This window comes from Procambarus clarkii, chromosome 24 (assembly GCF_040958095.1).
Source record: "Procambarus clarkii isolate CNS0578487 chromosome 24, FALCON_Pclarkii_2.0, whole genome shotgun sequence".
Taxonomy (NCBI): domain Eukaryota; kingdom Metazoa; phylum Arthropoda; class Malacostraca; order Decapoda; family Cambaridae; genus Procambarus; species Procambarus clarkii.
The window spans coordinates 6,040,571-6,049,405 of record NC_091173.1 but is presented as its reverse complement, the minus strand read 5'-3'; positions in this window follow the sequence as shown (position 1 = coordinate 6,049,405).

The following is an 8,835-nucleotide window of genomic DNA, read 5'->3' as shown; positions in this document are numbered from 1 at the left end:
TCTTTTCCTGAGGCGAGACGCCAGGTTCGCCGGCTCCCGCCTTATGCTAATGTCTCTTATGCTCGCGTGTTGCGCTCTTCCTCTCCTCGTCCTTCCCGCCTTCCTCAGACTCACAGCCGTTTCCGGGCCTTGGACCCTGATGCGCCCACTGCCCCCTCCTCTGTTCCTTTGGGTTCTCTCCCGAAGGATCCTCCTCCTGGTCCTCTGTCTGGGGTTCCCCTTCCTTCTAGCCGGTCTGTCGTGTCTCCTGTGTCTTCTTCCTCGTCTCCCTCCGTTCCTCCTTCCCATCCTTCCCCTCCGTCTCTTAACTCTCCCCGCCGCCTGTCGGTGCGGGCTGATGTCCATCGCTCTCCAAACGGCCGTCATGTGTGCTCTCATTCAGCTTCTCCTGTTGAGACGCTTGAATCCGTTGCCCAGTACGTGGTTGCTGTGACACCTGTCTCTTTACATCAGAAGCGTAAACCTGGCTCCTCTCCTTCCTCCTCCCCGGCGGGTAAGAAAGTTTCGCTTTCTTCCTCGGCCCCTACTTCTGCCTCTCTCGCTCCTTCCCCTCCCATTTCGGTGGTTGCGTCCCCTGTTCCTGCTATGGAGGTTTCTTTAGCCCCCGCTTCCCTCTCAGTTGCTGCCCTTGCTGAGGTACGCTCCCCTCTTTCTACCCCCCCTCTTCCTGCTGCTGTCCTTGCCTGCTCCTCTCCATTGTCTCCTCCTCTTCCTCCTCCTCCTCCTCCTCCTCCGGACCCCGCCCACCCACCTCTGATCTGTTCTCCCGTTTCCTTCCCTCCGTCTTTGCTCAGTTTACCCATGCCCCCTAACCCTGACTTTGCTGACCCTGATCCCGACCCTGATATTCTTTAACGTGCTCTGTTGCTCTTTCGCCTTTGTTTCTTCCTTGTTCTCTGTTTTTGTCCTTTCTCTTCTCGTCGTTGTCCATTCTTCAATGGAACGTTCGAGGTTATTACGCCAATTTCCTCGAACTCCAACTTCTGATTTCGCGGTTTTCGCCCCTTTGTGTCTGTCTCCAGGAGCCGATGTTTGGTGCTCGTCCTGGTCGTTTTCGTGGCTATTCCTTTCTCTCCCCCCCCCCCTCCCCAGCTGTTGCTGGGGCTTCTAATTCTTCTGCTGTTTTGATTCGTGCTGATGTTCCCTTTGTTCCTTTACTTTTTCCTTCGCCTCTCCATTGTTCTGCTGCTCGTATCTTTGTGGGGGAAATGGTACACTGTTTGTTCCATTTATCTCCCCCCGAGTGTCCTGCTTTCTCTTCCTGATTTGAAACACCTCCTAGACTCCTTGCCGGAGCCTGTGCTCCTGCTGGGTGACTTCAATTGTCGTCATTCTCTTTGGGGTGACGTTCTGACGAATACCCGGGGTCGCCTTCTTGAGCCGTTTCTCCTCTCTTCTTCCCTGTCTCATCTGAATTCTGGTGAGCCCACTCATTTGGACTCTCGGACTCGCACCCTTTCTTGTCTTGATCTTTCTCTCTGCTCTTCTTCTCTTTACTTAGATTTCACGTGGCAGGTTCTTGATGACCTCCATGGAAGTGATCATTTCCCCATCCTTGTTTCCTTTTTCTCTTTTCGCCCTAGCTTCCCTCTCTTTCCCTAGGTGGCAGTTTGCTAAGGCGGACTGGACCCTATTTTCCCTCAGTGCTACTCTCTCTGACCTCTCCCTTCTGCCTCTCTCTCGCGCTCTCCTCCTTTTTCCTGACACTGTCTTCAACGCTGCCCTCCGCTCTATCCCTCGCTCTTCCTCTCGGGGTCCACGGAAGTGCGTTTCCTGGTGGAATGCGGAATGTGCTCGGGCTGTCCGCTGTAAGCGTGCAGCCTGGAAGAGGCACCGCCGTAGGCAGACGACCGATTCTTTTCTTTTCTTTCGGAAAGCGAGTGCGGTGGCCCGTAGGGCCATCCGTACGGCTAAACGTGAATGTTGGGCATCTTATGTCTCAACAATTACGTCCGAAACTCCTCTGGCCCAGATCTGGAACATCTTACTACATCTTATTTGGAAGCAAATCATCAAATGCAATTCAGCTACAGATAGACAACATTAACATCAGTAATAAAAATGATGGCAAGTTTCTTGGCCTATTCCTAGACAAGAGACTCAACTTCAGCACCCACATTCAACACATAACTAAGAAAGTCTCTAAGACAGTTGGTATACTCTCCAAAATCAGATATTATGTTCCTAACTCTGCTCTCCTCTCACTATATTATGCACTAATCTACCCCTATCTTAATTATGGTATCTGTGCATGGGGGTCTACCACTGCAAACCACCTTAAGCCCATCATCACACAGCAAAAATCTGCTATCAGAATTATAACTAACTCTGCTTTCAGACAACACTCAGCTCCCTTGTTTAAATCCCTAAACTTGCTAAATATTAACTCCCTCCACACATTCTCGTGTGTCAACTACATTTACAAAACCCTGTTCTTAATGCAAACCATGCTCTGAAACTCTCCCTGGACAGATGTAATAGGACCCATTATCACCACACCAGAAATAAATATCTCTTTGATATCCCCAGGGTCAAACTTAATCTGTGTAAACACTCTATGCAAATTAAGGGACCTAGTCTATGGAACTCACTCCCTAGTGAATTGAAAAACTGTAAAACTTTTGCCTTATTTAAAAGCAAAACCAAAAAGTACCTAACTTCATCTTCTTAGTTTCCTACACTGAGCTTTAAATTTGCTCTGTAACTAGTGTTACCCAATCTCCTAATTTTTATGTAATATCAAACAACCTTATCATTGTGTTCATTGCTGTCTTCTTTTATGTGCTAGCCATATGCTGTATTGTGACTACCAATTTTTGTCAACTACCATTCAAGCTGTCATTGCAATCAATCTTATATTGTTTCTGCTGTATTGTGCCTACCAATTTGTTGTCAACTACCATTTTAAGCTGTCATTGCAATCAATCTTAGCTACCTATGTGCTTTAATATACTGTACCTACAATTTTCTCTCATCTTTTTTTTTTTTTTTTTTTTCATTTCATGTAATCTGTTATCATTTTTTTGTCTATAAATTTTGCATGTATTTACCTCCTTAAAATTTTCTTAGATTAAGGACCTGCCCGAAACGCTGCGCGTGCTAGTGGCTTTACAAGACTGTAATTACCATATTTGTATCCTCACATTCCTTATGTACATTCTTGTATATACATAAATAAATAAAGAAATAAATAAATAAATTATTACTGTGGACAGTTTATTTTGGGGGCCGTGCCTTTTAGCTCTCCCATATTTGATAACTCTGTTTTCTAACTACCCTTACCCCTTAATAGTACCAGTTCCCCCATAGCAAGCCCACCATTTTTTATAACAAGTGGTTGGCCTGACCGGGAGGAACAGTAAATTGAAAAAATTTAATTTTTGAGTGCCAAAACTAAAAATTCTTGTTTTCCGCAGAACGGTTGTGTGTTAGCCTAGGGTCCAGCTCATCTAGCAAAGGATTTATTTTTACTGACTGGACACCTAGCTGGATCTCTTCACGATTAAGGTTAGTGTGGCCTTGTGTTAGGGGCCGTGCAAATTTTAGTTTTTTCCAATTTTTATTTTTTAATTTTTTTCTTTGGCTAGGAGCTAAATTAATTAGTGATGGCATCTGAAATGCAGGAACTGGCAAAGAATCCTTCAGTGGTAGAGATAAAGAAACTTACTAAGTCTAATTTAGTATTGTTAGGCAAGGAATTTGGCGTAGAATTAAATGACGCGGATAAAAAGTGGACTTTGGTGAATGAAATATTACAGCATTGTATTGATCAAGAACTATTGGAAAGTGATACATCGTTATGCCAGCCTAGCCAAGCGGAAAGTGCAGCTCATAGGGACAGAGAGTTAGCTCTAGAGTTAGCAAGAATAAAATTAGAGGAGCAAAGACTCAAAACCGAGGAGGCTAGAATTAGAGCGAATGCCACTGGACCTCCACCTGCCGGGGATTCAAACCCCAGGCATTATGAGAAAAAGTATAATTTGCCTGAATTCTCAGAGTTGGACCCTGAAAGGTTTTTCAACCATTTTCAGAGATTGGCCATGTCCATGAACTGGCCAAAGGAAGAGTGGGTGAAAATCCTACAGGGAAGACTTAGGGGTAAAGCACAAGATATTTTTATAAACATGCCTGACGACGAGTGTTTTGAATATGATAAAGTCAGGGAACGTATTTTTCTGACCAGGGGGAGAAAGATACTGGCAGTATGGGGCGTTAAAGTTTATTGAAGATTAAATTCTGCAGAACATGTAAATATATAAAGTTCAAATATATAAGTAAGTAATTATATAAAGTTTATATTAAACACGGTTTATATTATAGACTTATAACAAAGTTGATATTATATTAAACTTAATATTGAACATGTAAATATATAAAGTTTCCAAATATAAATTAAGTAAATATATAACGTTTATATTAAAATATATAAAGTAAATATATAAAGTAAGAATTAACAGTAACAATTCCAAGTCCGAGGACTAGATTTAACTTAAAAGGTACACCCGTAGTAAGTATGAGACCTTAGCCTATAGTGACATGGAAACTAATTCTGCAGAAACCTAAAGGTTAACTGGTACTAGAATTAAGGCCGAGTGCAAATGTGTAGTAATTATATAACACTAGGATATAACAGGCAGGACACAAAGAATACGTATTCCAGGGACCGTAGGATTAAGGACCTGCCCGAAACGCTACGCGTACTAGTGGCTGTACAAGAATGTAACAACTCTTGTATATATCTCAAAAAAAAAAAAAAAAAAAAAAAAAACTAATAAGTGAGAGACCACATAACACGTAATGTACCCGGCCAAGAGGCCGTAAAAGACCTAATGGATAAGGAGAAGGGGGGTGACTACAAGTAGGGCTTACTAGCACCTAGACTGGGCAAAGTATTAGCTGCGGACAGCGGGACACTTGGGGACCGGCGCTGCACCCCCACCGCAGGCCAGCGGCCGGACCCCCCCCCCCCCCCCGAAGGGCGAGTGCCAGCTGGCCGCGTGAGGCACTCAAAGTAGCAGAGCAACAACGTCCCGTCTGACGTAGGATGTGAGCACTACTCTTCCGCCTGCCGTCTGCCATTATTTCTGATGTGGCGAGCCCGTCCCGAGACAGCAGGGTGCGGAGCGTAGTCATCTGAAGTCACGCCTAGCGCCGAGAGGGCAGCGCGTAGGATCCTGGAGAAATCTCGGCTGGTTACAGGAGCGCTTGTAGGATCTGTGCTTGTAGGATCCGAAGAGTGTTGATTCCTGACCATGTAAGCGATACCTGGTTCAGTCGGAGCGTGCGTCGATTTTTTGTCGCGTAGCTCACCTCCCCGGGCTGAAAGATATAAGGCAGTAAGGGTGGGCAGAAGCGGCGTGCAGTGTTATCGTGACAGGCAAGAGCACAGACGAGAGGGAAACCCTAGCTGAATCAATACGGAGACGAAAAACGGGGGAGGGAGCCCGGCAGCAGGAATTAAGAGAAACCTTAATTAACAATCCTGGATGAATAAAGAGCATCCGAATAATTATACTGTAGCAATGAAGGGGGCTAACAATTCTAAGAATCTTCCAGCAAACGGAAGGGGGAAGTACCTTTGCTAAGAGCAAAGGTGGGAGAAAACCAGTAGGAGAACAGCAAGGGAGCACAAAGCAACTATAACAGGGTAATACGAAACACTATAAATCTTGAATATAAACAATACATATACCAAGAACGGGTATAACAACTAAGCAACATATACATAAACAATAAAATGGAATAAGAACCAATTCTTAAAGCCAAATCTATAACATGCTTGTGTCCTAAGCGGATGTAGAATGTGAGCGGGGAACATTACCCTTGGTCTCTATCCCATCTCTGCCTCCAGACGGGTGATTGGGCTGGATAGAAGCCAAGGAGTCTGCCTTAAGTGGCCGCTGAGTGTAGTCTTGTGTTGTCAATGAGCGTCTGCGAGCCGCAGCTAGTACGCCGTGAACTTCGTCAACATCTTTAGAACAGGAGCAAAGTGAAATCGACGGCAGGGAGCTGCCATTCAGTAACTGTAATAAGGATAATAATAAGAATGCAATGTCGTAAATAATCGTACAATGAAGAATACAATGTAATATCGTAAATAACCGATGACGGCAAGTGCCGCAGAATGGAAGAAATTAAGAAAGCAACGCCAAACCATAATAACAATTTATATTTTAATAAAATAATACTGGAATGACAGTAACGATACGGAATAATAATACTACCATATAGCCCAGCAAATAAAGGGAAGATAATAGTATTAACGTAGGCCCTGGGCGGCTGCATCCCGGCACCGCTGCGTGCGTTGTAATGGTGATCAGAGGAATATCCGGCTCGCGTTCTCTTCCTCGCCGCAGTAGGGTGTGGAGGGGGGGGGGGTTCCGGCTTGTCGTGGCTGCGAATAAAGGGAACAGAAGAAGCCGGCGTTGAGCGCCAAGCGGGCAGAGCGCAGTGGAAGGAATAGCGGTTGGAGGTAAGGGCCCCTAACCTAATGATAGATGAGGTAAAATTAAATAGAATACTATTACGTAGTAGGAAACAACAATGGCGAAGGAACAAGAAGAGTAAAATAGCCCAGAAGGCCGGATGGCCAAAGATCGTTAGCGACCGTATGGCCAACAGCATGCTGGCTGCGCTGGCCAACAACAAGCTGGCCGACGTCATGCTAACCGACTGGCTTGAGCTTGCCGAAAGGAAGGCCGAATGGCCAGTTTTTGCATGACACCGTGCGCGAGGCCATGCTAAACTTCTCGGTAGCGTCCAAATGTAACTTAATGTACTGTCGATACGATGAAGAATGGGTGGTCAAATATAATGCACAATATTCAGAATATATAATGAGGGAAACGAGTGTAATAGGACGAAATAACCGGAGGAAAAAAAAATTGTGGGGGGGGGCCCCACCCGAATGCACTGCAACTAGCGTACCCTAGCTGAAAATAACTTAAAGGCACAGAGGCAAAGCAATAGATTAATACAAATCCTAATTGATAGTCCCTTAATAACAAATTGAACGTGAAACTTAAACAAAGAGTAAATTGCGGGAGAAAAATTTGCCGTAATAAATACAAATCAAATTGCGAGTCCAACAATAACAAATTTAACAGATACGCAGACGTAGGAGGAACCAAGGGGACGTTTCCCACAGGCGAGCCCGCACGGCTGGGGGGGGGGGCGGAAATGACAGAGGGCCGAAGAGAAGATAACGTCGCCGAGGCGCGCTGGACGGCACACAACCCGGTCTGAGAAAGGACATAGGCCCAAAAGCGAGAGGCGATAACGTAGAATGGGATGGAAGAATGCGGAAGTAAGCGGGCGAGACCGAGTAAACAGGGAACCAGGGGGGGGGGGGCAACCGATAAGCCGCGGCTCGCGCACCGCTAGCCATACCTAAACATACCTAGACAGGAAGGGGAGAAGCATAAAGGTAACCCAGCAAAAGACTAGTAATTAGTAATTAGTAACTCTGCAAATAGCACATCCTGGCTGACTTTACTTAATAATTTACTTAGTAACTCTGCAAATAGCACATCCTGGCTGACTTTACTTAATAATTTACTTAGTAACTCTGCAAATAGCACATCCTGGCTGACTTTACTTAATAATTTACTTAGTAACTCTGCAAATAGCACATCCTGGCTGACTTTACTTAATAATTTACTTAGGAACTCTGCAAATAGCACATCCTGGCTGACTTTACCTAATAATTTACTTAGTAACTCTGCAAATAGCACATCCTGGCTGACTTTACTTAATAATTTACTTAGGAACTCTGCAAACAGCACATCCTGGCTGACTACTTAATAATTACATAGTAACTCTGCAAATAGCACATCCTGGCTGACTTTACTTAATAATTTAATTAGTAACTCTGCAAATAGCACATCCTGGCTGACTTTACTTAATGACGTAAGGCAAGGAAAATTGAACAAACATACTGAACACAGCAACGCAAAATTAAACATGCGACATGAGCAAAGCATCAACTGTCGGAGTAAATTAAGGTAGGCTGTTTGGGAAAAGGAATCCGTGGTAATCTGAAAGCAGGAGGCATGTTAGTGCTGAAATGTAGAACGTAATTAAGAGGAAGGGCAAGGCATGTCGCGAGATGTCTGCCAGTACAAAATAAGAAAACCTTCCATATAAAGGTGTAAAAATCTTAATTTACAGTGTCTTAGGAAGGCTAAGAACGGGATATCGTTAAATATACGACGTTCCCGACGACGCTTCGACGCCGCCATCGCTGGAGTGTACCGTGCCCCAGGCAACGTGGGGGCCACCCCCCTGTCCAGGTCACCTGAATAGGGGCAAGGCATGGCACGTGATATCTGCAGGTACAAAATAAGGGTATACAATCGGCGTGCATATATAACCATTTTTACATTAAGAGAACGGAGGTGAAGCATAACATAAATATAACCAAATAAGTAACGTGAATAAACTGCAAGAGCCAAGCGTAAATACTGTAACCACTGAGGAAACCAAACTGCAAAGCTAAGCATAAACTACTGTAACTACCGATGAAACTAGGCAAAAATGCAGGGCCAGGAGACGTGAAGCTAAAATAAGGGCCCGCGAATACTGCAAATAGCACATCCTGTCTGACTTTACTTAATAAATCTTAGGAACTCTGCAAATAGCACATCCTGGCTGACTTTACTTAATAATTTACTTAGTAACTCTGCAACTAGCACTGCCTGTCTGACTTTACTTAATAAATTACTTGGTAACTCTGCAAATAGCACATCCTGGCTGTCTTTACTTAATGACGTAAGGCAGGGTAAAAGTGGGCAAGCATACTGAACACAGCAATGCAAAATTAAAAATGCGACGTGA